A 21,874-nucleotide genomic window follows, 5' to 3' on the forward strand; every position below is an offset into this window, starting at 1 on the left:
TCATGAAACAGGAAGCCCTTTTCAAGCACTCTCCTATGGCCTCCCTCCCAGCCTCCACCACCAGCACTGCTGTCTTCTTTATCCACTCCCATCACTTAGCTCTGATCCCAATCATTTAGGCTGATACATCTCTATATTAGCCATAAATGCTGAATAAGACTCCACAAGCATAACTGTGTATTGTAATGAGGGGAAAGGGGGTGGCAATGCACGGGTTTCCGAGTCGGAATTGAAATCCAGAGCTGTCATTCACTGGCTGCGACCTCGGTCAAGTCATTTAAGCCATGGATCCTCAGTCTCCTTAGTTGTAAAATCGTATGAATAATCCCTTTCTACCTAAAATGAAGGGCCGGTGAGGATACATTAGATTGGTTATGGGAAAGTACTCTTTCATGTTTCTTTTAAATTTTATTTTTTGAATATGAGATACATTTGCATCATTCAAAAATAAAGAAACAAATTAATAAATGAATGAACAAGAACAACGAAAACATTTCCCTCTCAACCTGCCTTTTCCCTTAGTAACCCCCATACATATTTTTTAGTGTTTTTGTCTATCCTAGATTTTTTATGCAAATACAAGCAAATACATATGTGTGTGTGAAATCATAGTTTTGCTTATCTTCTGTATCTTGCTTTTTTCTTTAACAAAATCTTCCTAAAATCTTTCTGCATCGGTTCAGAGTGCGTCTTCACTCTCCACATAGCTGCATAGTAAGTGAAGGCACTTCGATTGAATACCATAAAGCATAACACAGATGTAAATCAGGTCACTTCCGCCTTTGTCTTTTATGGCGAGGCAAGTGTGCCTTGGGTTCTTTATGAATAATAATGAGGGTGGCCCTGGTTTGAAGGGCTGGTGCTTCTTGCCAGCCGCTGCACTGCAGATTTTACAAGCATTAGCGTCTATAATCCTCAACAACCCTATGACGTGGGAAACACTCCCACTGTTTTACAGATGAAAATCCCAGGTTTTGAGGGGTGAGTGTAGAATTTGTGTATGTTTTCAAAGTTGTACTGTGAAGCCCTTTCGCTCTTCTTCCCTGTTGGGCGCGATGACGTCCGAATCCCACCTTGATCTGCACAGCGTTGCTGCACTGTACGCCCACCAAATGTACCTTCACCTTCTTCAAACCAGATACCCCTGTCCTTCTGGAGACCCTCAACAACTTCTCCTGGGCTCTGTCAACAACCCCCTGTCCTCCAGGCACTGGCGTTAGCTCCTCCAATCCACACTTCACACTGGGAAATCAGACCTTGTCTCCTCTTTGCTCAAACTCACCCGTAGTCTCTCACCATCTACAGAGCTCAACTGAAACTCACCAGGCCCACCCTGCCCTCCCTCCCACTTCCCACTCCCAAACCTCGGGCCTTTCTTGATGCTGGTACCACATCTGGACTGTCCTTGTCTAAGTCAAAAGATGTCCTTGGAGCCAGCCTGGGAGGTAACTCTGCAGCCCTCCGTGCCTTCTCCAGGAACACACAGATTCCCCCTTTGGGGTGGTTTCATCCTCATGACTTTGTAGCTCCTCCTCCAGCTGTTCTCTTGTTGTGGTTGCTGTTATGCCCTCACCTTTATCAAATGGCTCAACAAGAACAGCTTTTCTGCAGAATTCTCTGATTCCATTTCTATATAACATCTGGCATGTAGTAGTTGACTCAAACATACGTTATACAAATGCACAAAAGAAAATATTTTTTGTGTATGGATGGGGTATTTGAAATAATTCACTTATAATGCATTTTATTTAAAAGGATAGGCATTTACTTCATTTAGATGTGTGTTAAATTTTATCCCTTCACTTGCACCCACAAACAACAACAAATGAGAAACTCAAAAAAACAGGTGACTTCACATTGGTGGGATGTGTGTGTAGACTTATGAGGCACCTGTAGATCTATGAGTAACTTTGCAGAACGGTGTGGGCTCAACAGGAGGAGGAAGCACAGGCATCCCAGAGGCTCCAGGTTGGAGGGGTGTGCGGTAAAAAAGATGGAAGGTTGCATGATGAGGGTGTGCATTGTATTTCATTTAAAAGAGTACTACATGTGCATGCTAGGCAGACAAGTGCCAAGTCAGAGACGAACATAAAAAGTAATGATTTCTGCTACTATTGACCTTCAGTTAAAAGCACTCCTTAGGTGTGTTGGGGTGCATACGGAAAGTTCTGGATCTTACTTTCACACTTTATAACACTTACTGCAGGTCCTTGCACATCAGCTGTTTCTAAATTATGAACAAATGAAAACAAGGCTTTACACGGGAAGGTAATGGACCCACCCATTGCTGAGACTGATATTTTTCGGGTGCCTACACAATAGACATAGCAGTGATGTGACGAGAGCAGGGTACACAAATAAGCCACACTCTGCCTTCAGGGCCCCAAGCTCTCCGAATGCTTCAGATGTCCCTGAAGTGCTTTGGATAAAAGATGCTGACATGGAGACTGGTCAGCCCTGAGCGTGTTTTACTTCAAATACAGAATCAGTGTTCCCGGCTGTTTGTGCCTCTGCTCCCTGAGAGCGACTCTCCTTTTTCCAGGAGGTTTTACTTCCAAGAAATAACGGGGGCCAAACCCACTCAAAGCTTTCTAGAGCCAGGTGATGCAGTTGGTGGTCTTCACTGGGGAGCTGCCATCTGGAGGGGAATCGGGCACCTCTGTCCACTTCTCGTTTCAAAAACAATACAGCTCTGGGAAATTCTAAAACATCTTCTGTGTTTCAAGGACTAAATCTAGTGTTTTAGACACTTATAACATGTAATCCTTGTAACAGTTCTGTTAAGAAGCAATTATTATGGCCATTTTACTGATGGGGAAACTGAAACTCAGGTTCAAGAAGCCAAGTAACTTCTCTGCAGACGATGGGGTAGAATTAGGATTTGTTCTCCAGTCTGACATCCTATAACTTTCTAGGAAATTTCTGCTGGACACTGAACTACTTACGGGACCAGCAGACCTTTCCTCTCTCAGCTCCTTGGGCAGTGCGGTAGGAGCACACTCGGCAGGTTGTGTTCCTGCTGTTTCTCTCTTGATCACCTCTTTTGGCTTATTCTGTAATAACGTATTATCATGTAGGATGCTATGTTAAAGATACACTGATTCCAGCAAGTCATCTCAGTGGAAAACGTCAACTAATGCTCTGTTTTGGCTAAATCACGTATGACACAGATTCACATGCCAAATAAGATTTTTGAAGTCCGAGGCAAACATAAGGAGCCTTTAAAAACATCTATGGCATTGTTAAGGTCTTTTTCAGCATTAACCTTTTTATCAAGCTAGTGGTGTACAGTCCCCTGCAACCAGAAATCGTTCTCTTTTGTGTTTGGTATTTTATTCTCCATGTTCGCTATTTTTTTTTAATGTGTCAAATTCATATGTTTATGTTTTTGTTTTGTAGTCGCAGAGGATGTGGGAAAACAGGCCGAATGGAATCCCACCCCAAGCAGTTGTGTGGTCTGGTCCTGTCGCGTGGCCACGTCCGGCTCTGCCCCACAGACTGCTGACCGGCATCCCTCACCCTTCCGGGAAGATGTTTTCTTTTGGCGTAGGTGCGGTTTTACGGACAGAACTCCCCCTGTATCCAGGCGTGGAAACACCCCTTCCAGTTGGATTTGGTTTGGTTTCACATCCCACACAGTTTTCAGGATGATATTTCTAGTCAGACAGGGTGATACAGGCACAAACACACTAGGAAGGTTTCCTCCGCTTGAAATCTTTCGAGTCTCTTGAATTCTGCTCTGATTTCCACAGAGGTGACAACCTTGCTCTCTTCATCCTTCTTCAGACTTTGTGGAAGCTTCTGCTAGCTCCACCTTGGGTACCAGGCTCAAGTGTCAGCGAAGGGCTTTCCTGGGAGCAGCATGTCTGTGGATGGTAACTTTAGACTGTCCTGTGAGTTTGCAAGGGACCGCTCACCCAGGGAGGAGTCAGTGACCATCTCTCTGCCAAAAGTGACTGTGGCTATTTCAGAACTGGGAACTTAAGTCTTCACCATGGGTTGACAAACTCAGGCTCGCAGGCCAAATCTGTTCTCTACTGACGCTGTAAATAAAGTTTTATTGTCAGGCGGCAATGTCATTTGCTCGCTGTTGCCTATGGCTCATTTCAGACAGTGGTGGCAGTGGTGAGCAGTTGCACGGAGACCACTCCCTCCCCAAAGTCTAAAATAGTATCTGGCTCTACAAAAAATGTTGGCCCACCAGGTCTATGTAACACAATGATTTACAAATTGCCATTTTATAGCTTATTATGTGAAGATGTATTCTCATTAATATAGCAATGTATTCCCATTCTATAATGCTAAATCTATTTATTTCTAGGTACTGTTTTATATATATTTCATTGTATCACCCATTTACTAAAGTACTTATGACATACATAGAGAAAATAGATATTGACCATCCCCTGAGAGTCAAATATTAATCTTTAAAAAACAAGAACATGGATAACAAATCCCAGAAGTCAGAGGCTCTGCGTCTGCTTACTTCACAGTGTGTGGCTGTCACGGTGACCTTTAAGCCTTGCTACCAGAGCCCTGAAAGTGAGGAATGATTGGTGAGGACTGAATGAAGACAATGAGGACTGAGTGGAAAGACTGACGTGAAATGCAAGCATTGGTTGTGTGTCTTGCTCTTATTATCTAATTGGATCTGGAGGCCCCTGGAGACCTTTGGGTGCTAAGCTTGTCTTACACCCAGAAGGGTTTGCTCACCCAAGCCCTGGCTGGAGGGATCCCGGTGTACACGCCACTGAGCATGGCAGTCTCCAGGGCAAAGCAGGACAGGATTTCAGCTGCTAGAACCTCGAGATCTCTTTTTTCCCCTAACCAAGTTCAACTTGCTCTCCCACTCTGAAAACGGACACTTATCAAAATCAAAGGTGATGCCTCAGCTGAGAACCCTACTGAAAGCCAAGTATGAACATGGCTGTTGCTTGCAAATCCAGCTCACTGTTTTTCCTTGTGGTTTCATGTAATTCCGGGTGAGATTGGTATGTGAATGCTTTATATCCAACTACACTGAGCACGCTCATTGAAATGCGAACATCTAACTCAACGCCAGAATCCAATTCAATGAAGCCACATGTAAACATTACACCCTTATAAAATATGTCATAAACGTCCTTAACTTGTTACTAAAATTCAATGAGATGAGATAAAACAAGACAGTCTAGACATATGAAACCCCTATAGTTCAGAAACTTTAACTGCTTCTGAAGCCAAGTGTGCATGAACAGTCAGTGTGAATAGGTTCTTTTGTTTTTTCTTTTTGTTATTGTTGTTGTTTTAACCTCGGGGAAATGTACAATTAAACATAATGCCTTCCCAAAACTGAAGCAATGAGTGCAGTGAGTTTCTTCAAGAAAATGAATAGGGTATAGATGAGAAAATGATTAGAACAATTGTGACCTATTACAGCAGTTCATAAAGCTCTCGAAGCTTGCAGCACCCACAAGCTTGCGGCATATGGAAGACAATCCCAGCCTCTAATTTCTGTGCAGTGGTAAGTAGTTCTATTATCAGACAGGCACATGGGGCGGTCGGCAGACAAATAAATCACGATTGCGCAGTGAACCTTAAAATGCACGCCACAGCTTTCCTTATAGAGCATGCTGAGAAATTGCCATTTTTACCGGAATTTTCTTCTTTTCTTCATCAGAGTGACATATATAAAAGTACTTCGAAATGTGAGTATTGAGAAGATAACACCAGAGTTCCCATTCCACTCACTCGTTCAGAACCAGATACTTTGCAGGATCTGAGATTTGGGCCATATTTCAGTCTTGTTGACCTCCAGCCCTAAAAATATGTGCTGCCCGGCAGCAGCCACTGGGTATGTGCCAATCTCATCCCTCCCCAATCCTCCAAATCAGACCCCAAGTGCTTTACTAAGCAGTTCCTTCTGCTGCAAGTGTAGATTCTGTGTGCAGTGATTCTACACGAGCCATTTCCACGTGAGGGTCATGGGCACCCTTCCCTCCCCACTGGCCACACCGAGGCATCCTCTCAGCACCCACAAAGGAGGCTCACATCATTCCTGCCTGATATAACGTCAGCAGTGAGGACAAGCTATGCCTCATCTAATTTAACTGCAAAGGGCTCTTTTTGGCAGGAATTTTCCCTTTGGAGAGGATGCGCAATGCAACTTTTAACTGCCTCCCGGAAGCCATGAAGCACCAGGCAGCTAAGATGAAAGTATTTACTCAAAGCAGCAAATGGGACAAGCACCAGAGGAGGGGCTGCCTGCAGCAATCCCGGGAGCCCCGTGCTGGGCAGAGGTACCTGTACTCTGTCTCCAGGAGCCCCGTGCTAGGCAGAGGTACCTGTACTCTGTCTCCAGGAGCCCCGTGCTGGGCAGAGGTACCTGCACTGTCGCCGCGCTGGGTGGGTGATCCCTGGACCTGATATTCTTCTGCCGTCCACCAGGGTTCGAAGATGCCCACTGGATAGGAATTCACCAATTCTCCTCTGAGTTCATTTTCTAAAGGATAGAGTGACAACACAAAATACCTTAAGTAAGAGAAGGGAGGAGGGTGTAAGGAGGGTTTGCTCCCCTGTGCTGTGACACAACAGCTACGTTTCAAGATAGGTAACTGCACCTTGAGAAGATGTGTAAATAATTTTACTCAGAAACCTTGTTATAAACTCTAATAATGGCTAACTAGAAGTACTTTTTAACATTTAGTTAATTTACTTTGAAACCTAAGATATTGAGGAGTTTTAAATACATGTCCTAGGTTTGAAGGTAAAATCAAATGCACTTAATATTTAGATTGAGCCATTACTGGCCCATTTCTCAGATGATTGCCTCCTTTAACACTTTGATGTAATTAGAAAACAATTTAATACAGGAGAAATATTTTGTATGTTTATTTTTTGGAAATAAGAGAATTTAATTCATAAGAAAATATAGTTTGCTAATGACAAGGCCACTTCCAAATGTCAGCTCAATTTTACCTTACTGTAACAACAACAAAAGAAATTACCTTCATTAATGGAAATGTAGAAATTGTTAACTTTCTATCATGTTTTTCTGCAATGTTATCTCAGTATTAGAAACCATTTACTGTTCTAATTTGAAGAAGAAACATCCATACTATTTCAAAGTCTACTACCAAAGAGAGAATTTATTTTGTTAAACAAAATGATGAGCTAGAAAATCAGAAAGTGAGAGGGTGATGCCTCAGTTAGGGAAGCCGTTGTTTCTGGTGCAAACCTCCTAATTCCAAGAGGCTCATTAAAGTGCGTCTATGGCAATAACAGACAAGTGTTAATGGGCCTCAGTGAAGTGTGTCAGGAGAACGAAGAGACCCTGAGGGGCTCCCCATGCTGTTTATGATCAGCTAGATGCAGCAGCATTACCATAAATCCTCTAACAGATACTGTACTTCCCGCCTGTAATAAGATGATAGCCAGAGTGCTTAGCAAGTGGAACTTGAAATAAGATAACACAAGATTTCCTAGGAAACACAAAGGCAGCCGATAAAATGCAACCGTAACAGTTATTAATATTTCCCCTAATTAGAATTTACTAAAACAAACACGTAAAGAACAAAATAATTCCAAAATAGATACGTGGAGCTAGAGAGGTTTTAAAATTACCCTGAAAAATCAAGGTTCAAAACTTGAATGAGAGTTAGTGTATTCATTTTGTTGCAAAGTCTACAGGTATCAGTTTGGAGTTATTTTGTAATATTTAAAAATATATACTTAGTTTTTAACACAAATTATAATTTGGGGTCTTATTTATAGCAGTACACAGCTATCTACACTGGAAAATCTCTGATAACAGTGGTGTGTTTTATGGCTTTTTCTCAACACCCACACAGTATAAATGCAAGGAATTCTTGCAGTTTCTTCCTGAGGCAAACGCCCCTGCATCAGACATACTACCTTGAAATCATCTACAAAGATTCAGGAGCAATCATCCCAGACAAACAACGCCTTCTTCTAGCTCAGGTTTGCTCTGATCATTAATGCTCGGAATTCAGACCCACGTCCTTTCGAGGCAGAGACAGAGGCAGACGTGAGAGCACATGTGGAGATTCCCTTCTGGACAGTTTGATGAGGATGAATGTCCACTTGGTGGATACTCCCTGTGAACTGGCCTCTTTGATTTTAACTGTTTGAACTGGGTCCCTACTTCCTCAATCAGATTATACTAAGGCAACTAGCATATAAACTTGATACTATTAATATTGAAATAATATGATTTAAAAATATAACTATTCGTTCCTTCAAGTGTTATTGATTATATGGACGGTCATTACTCCTGGGTGAGCAAGACCCATCTCAGCCAATCTTGGTGTGAACGTCTGTTGAGTGAATAAAACTCTCTGAAGTTCAGGTTCTGTATCTGACAATAGCAGGGCTGGGCTAAAAGTTTAAATACGTTTTTTAGCACCAAATGCTTTAAGCCAGAATCCCACTGCTGTGGTACTTGATATGAATCCCCAGGCAGCAAGTGAGCCATGAGTAGAGAAGTGTGGTGCTCTCCTTGTGAGGCTCACTCAGACTTCCTTTCTACGTGTGTTGTGTGTTGAGTGTGAATGTGTAGCTTTGAGTCTTGGCTCAGTGGTTTCGGGAATTATCATGCAAACCTCCTTCTCTCGGAGAAGTGCCTCCACCATGGGGCACTGCTGAGGAAAGGAAGAACCAAGCCAGTCTTCCTCCATCCTCTCTTGCCAGGGTGGTGCCCACCACCCCTGTGGGACATAGATGGAAAGAAGTCAGCTCCTGGTGACTTTTCCTGCAGGTATCAGCTTCTGAGGCACACATATTCATTCCTGCCATCGTTGCTTTTCTAAGATTTCTTGTCAAGAAGACCTTTTGTTTAGCTGAGTGTTGCTGAAATGGCAGTGCTTGTGCCTGTCTGGTAACCCAAATCACACCTGCAGGCTTAGCTACTAGTGGAAATGGGTCATGCTCTTGGTTTTTCACCCTAACAGTTCTGTGTGAGATTGGTTAAAAGATGAGAGCTATATGTTGATAGTGCTTCTTTTTCAGACGTGTTAACACTGAACAGCAAGAACCAGACAATTGCCTGACAAAAGCCCACCTCAGACACCACCATAAGGAGAAGGTGAAACCATCCTTTGTGAACTGAGCCAGTTTCAGAGGAGCCTCTGAAATGCATGCAAGGACGCCTGAGCCTGGTTTTGCGTACTTTCCTGGACCCTTGCCTCGATGCTGTCTGAACAGGAAAACTGCTTTAAGAATGTTTTCTGTGCCCTTCAGTGGTCAAATTTGGAATCCATAATGGCCAGAGAGGACAGTGCATCATAGCAGCCAGGCTGGAGGGCAGTCCTGGCCGCCTGTCCCCATTGTGATTGGCAGGTGCATCTCCAGCTCTTCCGCCTGTTTCTGTAGCTCATCTCTACTGACTAACAGCCATGCGATCTCCTTGCTCAGGGGCTGGGTTGAGATGAATAAGCTGCCTGCACTATGCAGTACATAGCAGGTTCCCCGTTAGCCTTTCCTGGCTGAATAAGGAACTTGTTTCCTTTGTACCAAGTTAAATGGATTTCACTTAGCTCACTGCGTTGCTCACAGCCTTTGTGTTAGTATGTGCTCATCAGACAGTCACTCAGCTTCTAGGTGGAGATGAGATTGAGAATATGTCCACTTTCAGTTTTTCAGAGAAAAGAAAGAAACGGCCATTTTCAGAAGATAATGATGACCATATAGACAAGGAAAAGGAAATATATAATAAGTAAATAAATGGGGACATCTTAAAAAGAAAAATAGGAAATCAGGAAAAGAATGTATAGCCAATTTTAACATCACCCTTCTCATTTATAAACACTCATGTGAGCTTTGCTTTAAGTCTAGGTCAGTTAAGTTTTTGTGGGATGACTTCAATTACTTGCAACATTGGAATGTATTTTTGGCATTTAAAAAGGTTTGGATCTACCTCCCATACACGGACATTCCCATCTCAGTTCTTCCCGTAGATCACCTGTACAATATCAATATTTAGAACATAACTTATTATTATTTTTTTTTGAGATGGAGTTTTGCTCTTGTCACCCAGGCTGGAGTGCAGTGGCACGATCTTGGCTCACTGCAACCTCCACCTCCTGTGTTCAAGCGATTCTCCTGCCTCAACCTCCCTAGTAGCTGAGATTACAGGTGCCCACCACCACAACCAGGTAATTTTTGTAGTTTTAGTAGAGATGGGGTTTCACCATGTTGGCCAGGCTGGTCTTGAACTCCTGACATTAAGTGATCCGCCTGCCTTGGCCTCCCAAAGTGCTGAGATTACAGGCATGAACCACCGCACCTGGCCTAGAATATAACCTTAATCTCAACTTCTAAGTAAGAGACCACTGATTTCAACATGTCAACCAACCACATAAAAGGACACCAGCAAATGCAATTTGTAACCTGGAAGTATTTATAGATAAAGACATCATATGAATAATCTATCCTCTAATTTACTAGCTATTCTTAAACTTAGACGTGAACTGAAAGCCACAATTGCCTTGTTTCACAAAATTAACACCGAAGTGGAAACAGGTTTGTTTCCCACTGTGGCTTAGAGAGGGCCGGTAGCACTCCCACTGCCAAGGAAGGGGATGAGAGCCTCCCCTGTCTTCTGTGTAGCGGGGACGATGTCGTCAACAGGACTCTCACGCAGGTTTGCGTGGATGCAAATGGAACAACCTTGTTGTGTCGGGAATTTGGCAGCATGAATGAAAATTTTAAATGTGCATATGCTAGCCTGACAATTCCAGTTCCTGGTATCTACCAAATATATATTTAGTCACACATATGCATAGATACCTGCATAAAATGTTTCAATGTGATATTGTGTATAATCAAAACTCCTCAGTGATAGAATGGTTAGATTATTTGTGGTAAATAAGCAATCTAAGACTGGCCTGTAAACACTGACAAGGCAGAATCCGCAAGATGTGTAGCAAAGTGATTGGAGGATGGTGCAGAGAAGCATGCACAGTGTAACACGTTCACATACAACAAACTAGAACCTAGGATGTATTCCTCTGTTCTCACACTGCTAGAAAGAACTGCCTGAGACTCCGCAATTTACACAGGAAAGAGGTTTAAATGACTCACAGTTCCACATGGCTGGGAAGGCCTCAGGAAACTTACAATCATGGCAGAGGCGAAGCAGGCACATGGTACATGGTGGCAGGCGAAAGAGAGAATTTGACAGAATCCAGGGAAAACTTCCTTATAAAACCATCAGATCTTATGAGAACTCACTCAATATCATGAGAACAGAATGGGGTAAACCACCCCCATGATCCAATCACCTCCCACCAGGTTCCTCCCCAAACCCTGGAGCTTCCAATTCAGGATGAGATTTGGGTGGGGACGCAAAGTCTAACTATATAATAGGAGCATGTCTTATTTTACACGTGCATGCGTGTGAATACAGAGGATGACGCCAGCGTGGACACAGACCCAGTGGGTAGCTGAGATGATCTTTGGAGATAGGAGTGGGGTTGTGACAACTAAGAAAAACTTTCACTTTTTACTGCAAATACTTCTAATTGTTTATTTCACATAAATACAGTTCATTTATAAATACATAAAATATTTATTTTATATAAACAGACTGTAACGATTTGATTGCCAGAGAAAATTCATGTAACATTTATGTAACAAAATAAACTGAAAAATTTAATGATTTATCTATTAGTATTTTCAAAAGATATGTGTCAATTATTGTAAAAAATGACTAACAAATTTAGGTTAGAAATGTACACTCCCAAAGTCATGTAATACTTGCCAGCAACTTGCACTCCTCAGACACCCAGGCCATTTGCTGCTTAACAGTATAGTTTAAGACAAGCCCTGGGATGCACTGGCTGTCTACAAACTAATAAACAATGTGGCAAGGACATCACATTTGTGCCTGACTAGATCATTCTAGCTCATTAAAACACGTTCTTCCATGTTAAGCAAAATGATCTAGAAGAGCAAGGAAAATGGAGGCAATTAGAACAAAGGCAGATGAGTGCCGTGTCAGAACAGAGAAGGTGGTCTGGCGCCCATGGCCTCCTTCCTTCTGCAGGAAGGTGCTGTTGAGGTGGGCCTTTGGGGCTGTCTCTGTCCCCTCAGGGCCTGCTGTTTGCCTGCAGCCCACTCATGGACAGTGAGCACTTACCACTAAGGCAGACCCAGCAAGAGATACACATGGTAGAATGGCTTTTGGCATTGTTGAATATTGGCAGTGAAAGCAATCGTAAGGATAGTGCAGCCTGCCTCTTCATTTTTAGATTTGGTCACTGAAGTCCAGAAACCCTAAAGAACCTGCACAGGGTCACCCGAAAAGTGAGCAGAAGGCCCAGGACAAAGTGACAGGTATGCAGTCCCCATCACTCCTTTCTCAACAAAGTGAAAAGTAGTTTAAGGAAATCTAAGATTTAATTGCTGTGAATTTTATTAATAACAAGCTTTAGTTTTCAGTGCACATGGGAGAAGACATTTCCATGGGGCATAGAAAAAGTGAGGAATAGCATTAACCAAAGAGCAGTAACTGGGTTCGTTCTGCCATTCACATGCTACAGGCAATACCTGGTCTGGGAGCCCTTGAATGTAGGAACCTGGGGTACTGGGAATGAACACCAATGCCTCCACACACATCCCTGGCCATCAGCTGTAGGACATGGCTCAGGAAGTAGTTCATCCATCCACAGAGGTTTCAGGCTCACGGGCGCCCTCTGAAGTTTGGAGGACCCAGTGGTTCTGCATCTCATTGAATCCAAAGCTTCCCAAGAGGCAAGTGCCCAAATAAATTCGAATCAGAGGACTCAGGCATAGCCCTGCCTTCCTTTCTTTCCTGGGAAGGCCCTAGGCTCAGATGCTAATGAGTTCTGAGTTAGCTTAGCTGAGTTCACTTCACCCTTCCTACCAGCCCCCCAAACCTGTTCCTCCTCCCTTCATGCTGAGAGTGGAGTCTCTAAGAACATGCCTCTGTTGTAGATGCCTCTGACCAAGAATAAGTCCACACAGTGACCATGATTTGTATGATTATCGTTATCATGATAGCACCTTACATGTGTATCCCAATTTAAAGTTAAAAGTTATTTCACACACAATCATGTAAAGGAGGTAGAATTATGTGTTTTATAGATGAGGAATCCGAAGTTCTGCAAGCATTGCTTTAGTGAGTGAGGAACAGTAGGAATCGGAGCTGGAACTAAAAGCACACACTCTAGCCCAGTTCCCAGGGCTCCTGGAGCTTGGTGACATGTCATTTCTCAATTCCTAAGACTTACCACCGCCTTATGTGACCTTTAGTTTAAGCTGTTTTGTCCTCTCCATGTCCCTCAAATATAAACTATACTTCCTCACTTTGGTTCACACCATTCCTCTCTTTATGCACATCTCGAAGATGTATCAGTCTTCACATCAAATCTCACCATTTCTCTACTCAAAACTTTTAGATCATTCCAGCCCTCAGGAGGAGGCTGTTCCTCTGAATGATGAATGAGGTCATCCTCTGGCTCATCTGTTCATACATTCACACACCATTTCACATAGCCAGCCACTCATTCCACTGTTTGCTCACTTCTGCTAATGCTACTGTTGTTTCAAAGAAACTAGGGTGCTTGAAGACGAGGATTGCACCTGTTCATTTTTGTATTACCAGGGCCCAGAGAAGAGAGAATCCATTAAATGAATGAATTGAATAACAGTAATGATAAGAAAGTAGAGTTCACTTCACCCTCCTTCCCAGGCCCCCAAGGAACTCATGGTTCCTTGAGAGTACAGAAGATGTTTATTACTTGGTGAATTCTTCATTTGTCTAGCATAGCACATAATATGGACTCTCAAATAATTACTAATCAAATGAAAAAATATAAGCTCTTTCTTTAAAAACAACAACAACAACAACAACAACCTGTATCAGGAAAGAAGAGGAGAGAGCAAGTGATCATTTGAATCAGTGGTGCTACCTTAGGAGTGAATGCAAGTGGCAGAGAGACAACTTGAAGTGGGTGTGTGCAAACTGTGCCTGAAGGTGTGTGTGAACCTGTGTGTGTACCTGTGTGTGCACCTGTACCTGTGTATGCCTGTGTGTGCACCTGTATCCGTACCTGTGTGTGTGCTTGTGTATGTACCTGTGAATGCCTGTGTGTGCACCTGTATCCATACCTGTGTGTATGCTTGTGTATGTACCTGTGTGTGCACCTGTATCTGTACCTGTGAATGCCTGTGTGTGCACCTGTATCCATACCTGTGTGTGTGCTTGTGTATGTACCTGTGTGTGCACCTGTACCTGTACCTGTGTATGCCTGTGTGTGCACCTGTATCCGTACCTGTGTGTGTGCTTGTGTATGTACCTGTGAATGCCTGTGTGTGCACCTGTATCCATACCTGTGTGTGTGCTTGTGTATGTACCTGTGTGTGCTTGTGTATGTACCTGTGAGTGCCTGTGTGTGCACCTGTATCCGTACCTGTGTGTGTGCTTGTGTATGTACCTGTGTGTGCACCTGTATCTGTACCTGTGTGTGCACCTATGTGTGTACCTGTGTGTGTGCTTGTGTATGTACCTGTGAGTGCCTGTGTGTGCACCTGTGTGTGTGCCTGTGTGCTTGTGTATGTACCTGTGTGCACCTGCATCTGTGTATCTTTACCTGTGTGTGCCTGTGTGTGCACCTGTATCCATACGTGTGTGTACCTGTGTGTGTGCTTGTGTATGTACCTGTGTACCTGTGTGTGCACATGTATCTGTACCTATGTGTGCCTGTGTACCTGTGTACCTGTGTATGCACCTGTGTGTACCTGTGTGTGCACATGTATCTGTACCTATGACCTATGTGTGCCTGTGTGTGGACCTGTGTGTGTGCCTGTGTGTGTATCTGTGTGTACACATGTATCTGTACCTATGACCTATGTGTGCCTGTGTGTACCTGTGTGTGTGCCTGTGTATCTGTGTGTGCACATGTATCTGTACCTATGACCTATGTGTGCCTGTGTGTGTACCTGCGTGTGTGCCTGTGTATATACCTGTGTGTGCACATGTATCTGTACCTGTGTGTACCTGTGTGCGTGCACCTGTGTGTGTACCTTTGTGTACCTATGTGTCTGTGAAGTGAGATTGAAAACACTCACGAGAGTCTACTTGGCACTCTGTTGTCTCTGAGACACAGAAACTTCATGAATGAAATCATGTTACCGATTGCTAGCTGAACTCTCAATTTTCAGAGAATCCTTGGAAAGAAAATCAGAATTCTAGCAGCAAGCTCCGCTCTTAGAATATATAGAAATTACTGTCAGAGGCTGCGAGTGCAGAGTGTGATTTAAATGTGCTATGAGTTTAACTTAAAGCACAGCCACACATTTCAACTAGAAAGTCCTAATGGTGGGGGCATGAGTGTACTTAAGGCCCTTCATCTGTGACAGAGTCGACCACGTGGAAGGGCTTTGTCCTCCTGGATGCAGTGCCAAGGACTGGGGGCTGCTCCCCGCTCTCTAAACCTGCAGCCTTTTCCTTCCTACAGCAACTGCAGAGGGTGCACGCCGAGAAGTGAGATTCCTCCAACTGACTGCTTCCAAGTGACAGAAAAAGGACTTTCCACGTTCCAGCACTTCCATGCTCGTTCTTTCATTTGATCCTCAAAATAACCCCGAGAATAGGCAAGCAGGCTATTATTGGCTCTATTTTTGGAGAGAAACTGAGGTTCAGAAAGGTAGCTTGCCTGAGGTCACAGAGCTGGGATGGGGACCCAGGTTTCTGGGCTGGACATTGACAAGTGTCCACCCTGGCAGTCACCTCCCAACTCCCGTATGTAACAAGCTTTCAGAGCAAAAACGAACGGCATGCCCCACTCTGACTGCACTGTGTCTGGAAACTGTGGCCATGGAGAGGTGACCTTCCCTCTGCAGGATCTGATTTCAGTGGCTTAGGAAGGGCTTGTCCTTCTGATTGTCAGACCAGTACCCATGCCAACCAGTGAAACCCTTCCATTAGAAATCCATTTATTTGAACATTTTTTTAAAGAATTTACCTTTATAAGTGCAAATGATTCTGGGCTAGCTGATATTTTGAGTCACTATTGATTCAAAAGATATTAATTTTTCATGGAACAAGGAAGATGTTTGCATTAGTATGCCCAGCATCTATCCTCATTCTCTGTCCCTCTCTCACACCCATGCACCCCCTACACTCTTTCTCTCTCATTTTCAGTCTGTATTTCACAAGGAAGAAAGGCAGAGAGTAGCAATTGCCTGGATTTGGATGGAGGATTTAGGGAGGGCTGGAGGCTTAGAAACAGGCATTGCCTCGGTTTATCAAAGCACAGCATGCGCTTTGCAGCTAACCAGAAAGGCATGCTCTGTTTTTCATCTGGCCATTGTTTGTTGTGGATCTCCCCCTTTGGGTTTTGGGGAAGGAGGAGTGGTTTGGGAATTGCTGGCTTCCTACCAAACACCACCAAAGAGCAGTGCAGTCCCAGTTTGGCCCACAGTGGCAGCGACTGAGATGGATAAACGTAACAGGAGTTAAAGAGACCCACAGCCTGGGCCTCCAGGCAGGACAGACTTGCAGAGGAGAGAAGGAGGGGGCGTCATCGCTTCTCCTCTAAGTCAGGAAGGCTGCAACAGGGATGCTCACAGTGCTCAGGGTTATGCAGAGGTGAGCGACTCTGCCATAGAGGTGGGGAGGTTTTCTGAGGAGCAGCAGCTGAGCTTTGAGAAGGGCACGTCATCAGGCTATGGATAAGTCACAAGGGGAGATCTCCTGGACAGGAAACAGTAACACGAAAAGCGCAGATCAGTTGGAGGGAAGGGTGTGCTTGGATGGTAAGTCCTGGGGGAGCCTGAATTTTATCCCGCAGGACACAAGGAACCTCCTGGGCCTCCCCTACAGAATAGTGAGGAGCCAAGTTGCTGTTTTAGAACAGAGAGGAGGGGAATAGACAGGGAGGAACGAACCTGGGGGAAGCCGACCAGGAGAGAGCTGCTGGGGTGAAGCCTGGTCACAGAGAAGCTGCCCAGCTCTGTGCAGAGACAGGAAGTTCCCCGGTGAGGGGAGGAGAGAAGGGGCGGGGCCAGGCGCTGGGAGGAGAGAAGCGGCCTGGAACCAAGCCATCTTGTGTCCTAAGCTTGCTTTGTTTCCACGACTCCAGAAGCAGGATAAAAGAAACGTCCCTCCATTGCACAAAGCTTGCAAGAGAGTAATATTATGAATGTTTGAAATCATGCTATACTTGATGGCCCTGTAAGGTAATGATGAGGTTCTCAGTGTGGTGAGGTAGAGATCCTTATTTTAGCACATATTCTTCATAGTTGCGGCTCTCTGTAAAAGTTATCAGCATATGACAATTCAGAATCCCACATGTAGTTTCTTGCAAAATATATACTAGAAAAAATAGTTTGGAGATATAACTAAAATAAGGAAGGAGGGAAGGAGAGAGAGGGAGGAAGGAAGGAAGGAAGAGAAAGAGAGAGAGGAAGGAAGAAAAAAGGAAGGAAGGAGGGAGGGAGGGAAGAAAAGAAAAGGAAGAGAAAGAAAGAAAGACAGAAAGAAAGAAAGAGATAAAGAAAAAGAAAGAAAAAAGAGAAAGAAAGGAAGGAAGAAAGAGAGAAAGGGGGAGAGAGAGAAAGAGAAAGAAAGACAGAAAGAAAGTAAAAAGAGAAAGAAAGAGAGAGAGAGAAAGGGAGAGAGAGAAAGAGAGGGAGGGAAGCAGGGAGAGAAAAGAGGAAGGGAACGAGGTAGATAGCTTGAATAATGTGGGTCATGTTGAGGCTGTTCACAATTTTAAACATCTAAAAAACACAGCTAATATTTACCTAGAAGGAATCACTAATAAATCATACAGTTTCAATATTATCAAAATATATTCTTATTAATGACATACAAAGTAATAAATACATTACAGTGTTAATGCATGTGTGTATTCAAAAGAAACAAGTAGAAAGTAAACACAAGACCGAGTCCACGTAGACGCCGCAGTGAAAACGTGCAGTGCTGCCCATAAAGGCCGGGACAGAATAGACGAAGGGCTTCCACTCCACTGATGTTTATTTTCAGGCAAAGACACATTATACGTACTTTATATAAATGTTAAAATGATGAGTTTAAGGTGTCAGAGTAGCATGCCTTTAAAAATTGGGGATTTTTTCACGGGATGATTTTATCATTTAAAAACTCCAGGCAAAAATATCCTACACTCCAAACTGCCCAACCTCATGTGTCCAAACGAAGGAATAACACTCATCTGAGCAAGACCTCCTCTTTCTGCCTAAGCCTCCCCACACCGCACGCCCACAGTGGGCTGGCGGCCTCTCCAGCAGAGCGGGCAGATCTCCCCAGCTCGGGGAGGAAAGCTCTGTTCTCCTTCTGTGACGATATCAACCTCTCCTCCTCCATCAGCTTCAGGTGCAGGAGAGACTCCTGCCTAAATCCGTGGCTGGGGTTGGCTTCAGGTTTCCAGCCCTAACCTGGCAGTACCTGGAAAGGGACCTGCCAAGAGAGGCCGCAGCTCAGCACTTTAGCTAGAAACTGTGCAAAGCCCCACTCCATGAGTAGCTGGATTACTCCGGGTCAGTTTTGCCACCTCTCTGGCCCTTACTTTTGTCACCTCTGAAATGCAAATGGTGTTAGTAATTGTGGCTACTTTAGAAGGCTTGTCAGAGGATCCACTGAGCTAGCACAGCTCCTGCATTTGGAAAATGCCCTCATGCTCCAAACCTTCCAGTCACCAGCCAGCAGCTCTTCCATAGCCATCCAATAACTCTCTATTCTGCACCTAATAAGCGTTCCACTCTTATATACAAGCCTCCTTATAAAAGGTCCAGACTTAAAAATAATAATCATAATAGCAAACACATTGAAGGTAAATGGGAATTAGGGCATTTTCAACACAAAGCTTATATAACATATTTGTGCTGTTTAATTAAAATGTAACTAGTCATCCAGTCCTCTGTGTGGTTTTTGTTACTTCCTTGTATTTTAATAGCTCTGTTCAAATATGAGTAACTCACCACAAATTGCATGGTGTGCAAACTAATATATTGATCTGGTTGGCTTCCATACATGAGGAGGATGCAGCCAGGCCTTCCTGAGCCCCGCGTTCCTTACTGGTTAACTGCAGTCCCGCATTGTTATGTTTTTCATTTTTTGAAGCCAAGATAGCATGCGCACTGCAAAAGAAATTGGACCTCAATGAACAGATAATAGGGAGAATCTCATGCACCCATCCTGGAATTACATTCTTAGCTCTGCCCCCATCACTATCGTTGGAGGGAAGCAGCTTCTGTGAGAGGCATCGGTAAAGTCTCCATGTGTCCCCAGGAAGTCACGTTCTACAGACCTATCAATCACCCTATGTCCTGCCACTCCCTCTAGCAAATAAAGATCCTTGGGTTTTTTCTGGATGCGTACACTTACTAACACTTGACCCAAAGTCTGCATAAGCATCACAGAATTGAAAATCTATAATTAACAGATTGTTATGAAATTCTACTATGAATAAACTCTTAAATTCCAATTCAAAATACTGTAAATTTTGCATTTTAAATTAACATGAGTGTCTGTAGCAAGGTTAAGATCAATTTACAGTGTAACCTAGTCTTCATCTTGGTCTTCATTAGCACTGATTTTTAAAAGATCTGTAACTTAAAAGAAGCAAGGCCAACCTACAGCAATGGTCTTTCTACCAAAATAGCATAGAAAAATGCCCATTCTGCCTGTTTACCCCCTACCGCTGCAGTGCTTAGACTGGTTAAAATACTTAGAAATTGCTCCTGGGGCAGCGGGAGGAGGCAGGCACTTGAAATGCGGTTTGCTTCGTTCTTTTATCAACTCACAGGCAAATCAATAGAAAACAACACAAAATGACCTTCCCAAAGTAGCCAACCTCGACCGTTCTTACATGAAACCAAAAGGAAGAAACACCCACGAAAGAAAGTTTATTGGATGAACAGCTAATGTGTAAAGCATAGCCAGGCCCTGGAAGCCACACTCCATCAAGAGGGCAAGTTGACTTCATCCTCAGCCCGAGAGTCTGGACACGGACGGCCGGGGCCCACCCTCAGGTGGTATGACAGGCAGGAGAAGGGAAGGAAAGGGGCTTTGAGGAGCTGCCACTGGGCTGTCCAGTAACAATATTCACTTAGTTCCTTCTACAGTCAATTTATTTGAGCAGGGAGCTGGACGAACGGGCCTCACAACTGCTTTCGACACATTAGTCCAGCTCCTGCAGCCCATTCTCCCTGCTCTCCATGTGAAAGTAAGACGGACTGTGGACAGCCACCTTTAGAGTGTTAGACCCCATTCTGGCATACTTTTTGTTGAAAAAGAAGCCTGTGTGAATTAATGTCTTATGCTTGCATGGAATTATTTTTAAATTCCTATGTATAATGAAGCCTGATTAAAAATGTAGACATTTTGAAAAAATGTGTAAGAATATTACCAAATAAATAATGACTGTCCTATCCTATACTTAACATTTCTTTCTTTGGAAGACATTGAAAGTGAAAGACAGTGAGTGACACAGACAAAGCCAAATGATGGGGTGACCCCATCTTTGCCCTGAGGTTGTTCCACGGCCCTGTCCAGCAGGCCCGGGGAGGGTTTGTTACCGGTGAAAGTGAACCGTTCAGTTCAGGTGTGGTTGTGTTTCTCTGTGCATGATGATGGCAGTAGAAATCGAGTGTGCACTGAGTGTAACTGAGCAAATAGGATGCATACGTAAGAAACTTCTGCCTAAGACCAGGGACGATGGTCTACACAGCACCAGGATCCACCCAACACTGTTTTTGATGAAGCCTTTGGAAGGTGCAGGTCTGGTCTGACTCTGTTCCTTTCGGACTTTATGACCGTGGACAAATCTTCCACCTCCATGGGCATCTCTTTTCATGTGTAATTACTAAGTCCAACTCGGTGGCCTCTCTGACCATGACTAGCTCCAAATTACAGAAGTCTGCTCAAAATGCTCCTTTAAAGAAAGTACAAAAAAATTAGCCGGGCATGGTGGTGTGTGCCTGCCATCCCAGCTACTCGGGAGGCTGAGGCAGGACAATCGCGTGGACCCAGGAGGCGGAGGTTGCAGTGAGCTGAGGTCACGCCATTGCACCGCAGCCTGGGCAACAGAGTGGGATTCCATCTCAAAAAACACAAATAAAAAATATGTTCCTTTAAAGAGTGAGTTCTACTACTTTATGCATGATGGAATTTGCACCCACATTTTAAAGTTGTACACACATTTTAAACAATGCACTTCATAGACAACATAAAGGGTGCAATATCATCTTCTGAAGATAAGTTGCTTTCATTTATTTCTACCTGCTCTGATCCTCCTTTCGGAAAACAAAATGAAGAATTTTTTCTAAAAAAGGTATGATCGAAACTTGGCCTTAATGAACTGAAACAGCAGTTCATCCTCACACAATCCAGTCTGTATGGATTACAGGCCTAGGGTAAGCAGGTTGCAGGCACGGTGAGTGACGGACGAGCAAATGTCAGAGGAGATGCTCTGATATTTGGTCGTGGGCTCCCTCTTCCACCGAGGCCTTTCCTAAATCTGCCTTTGATGAGATTCCCCAGCGATCAGCTCCGTCCTTTCCCTCTGGAGCTGCCGAGGGTGCTTCATGGAAATGTCATCTGCCAGGACGGCAATTACTGGCACTCCAGCAATCACGGGCACAATGCAGAGTGGGTCGAATTCAGGTGAGAGCGAGAACCCACAATCAAGCCCGGGGAAGGAGAACAAAGCCATTTTCTTTCATTCGCCGTCAACACAACCATCAGGCCTTAATTACACGGCGCGTGCGGGGCTGGCTGCTGAAAGGCATGTTATTACCCAGCTTAGTTCCAAATCAGCTCGGTATTGATGAGCGGCAGAGGGAGGAAGCCAGCCTCGCCCCCGTGGAAAGGAACAGGCACCAAACAAGC

General features: G+C 44.1%; 1 protein-coding gene across 22 annotated transcripts in view; it reads right to left on the reverse strand.

The window, feature by feature from the left end:
* MYT1L (myelin transcription factor 1 like) overlaps positions 1 to 21,874 on the reverse strand; it is a 529,284-nt gene that overhangs the window by 369,664 nt on the left and 137,746 nt on the right. For 20 of the 22 annotated variants that reach the window (XM_073022747.1, XM_073022736.1, XM_038006505.2 and 17 more), the window contains one exon: positions 6,365 to 6,481. The gene's annotated coding sequence lies outside the window, so the exon portion shown is untranslated. Of the gene's footprint in view, positions 1 to 6,282; positions 6,482 to 18,963; positions 19,123 to 21,874 lie in introns of all 22 variants that reach the window. The other 2 variants (XM_073022739.1, XM_073022732.1) reach the window with 2 other exon arrangements.

The sequence above is a fragment of the Chlorocebus sabaeus genome, chromosome 14, assembly GCF_047675955.1.
Source record: "Chlorocebus sabaeus isolate Y175 chromosome 14, mChlSab1.0.hap1, whole genome shotgun sequence".
NCBI classification, from domain to species: domain Eukaryota; kingdom Metazoa; phylum Chordata; class Mammalia; order Primates; family Cercopithecidae; genus Chlorocebus; species Chlorocebus sabaeus.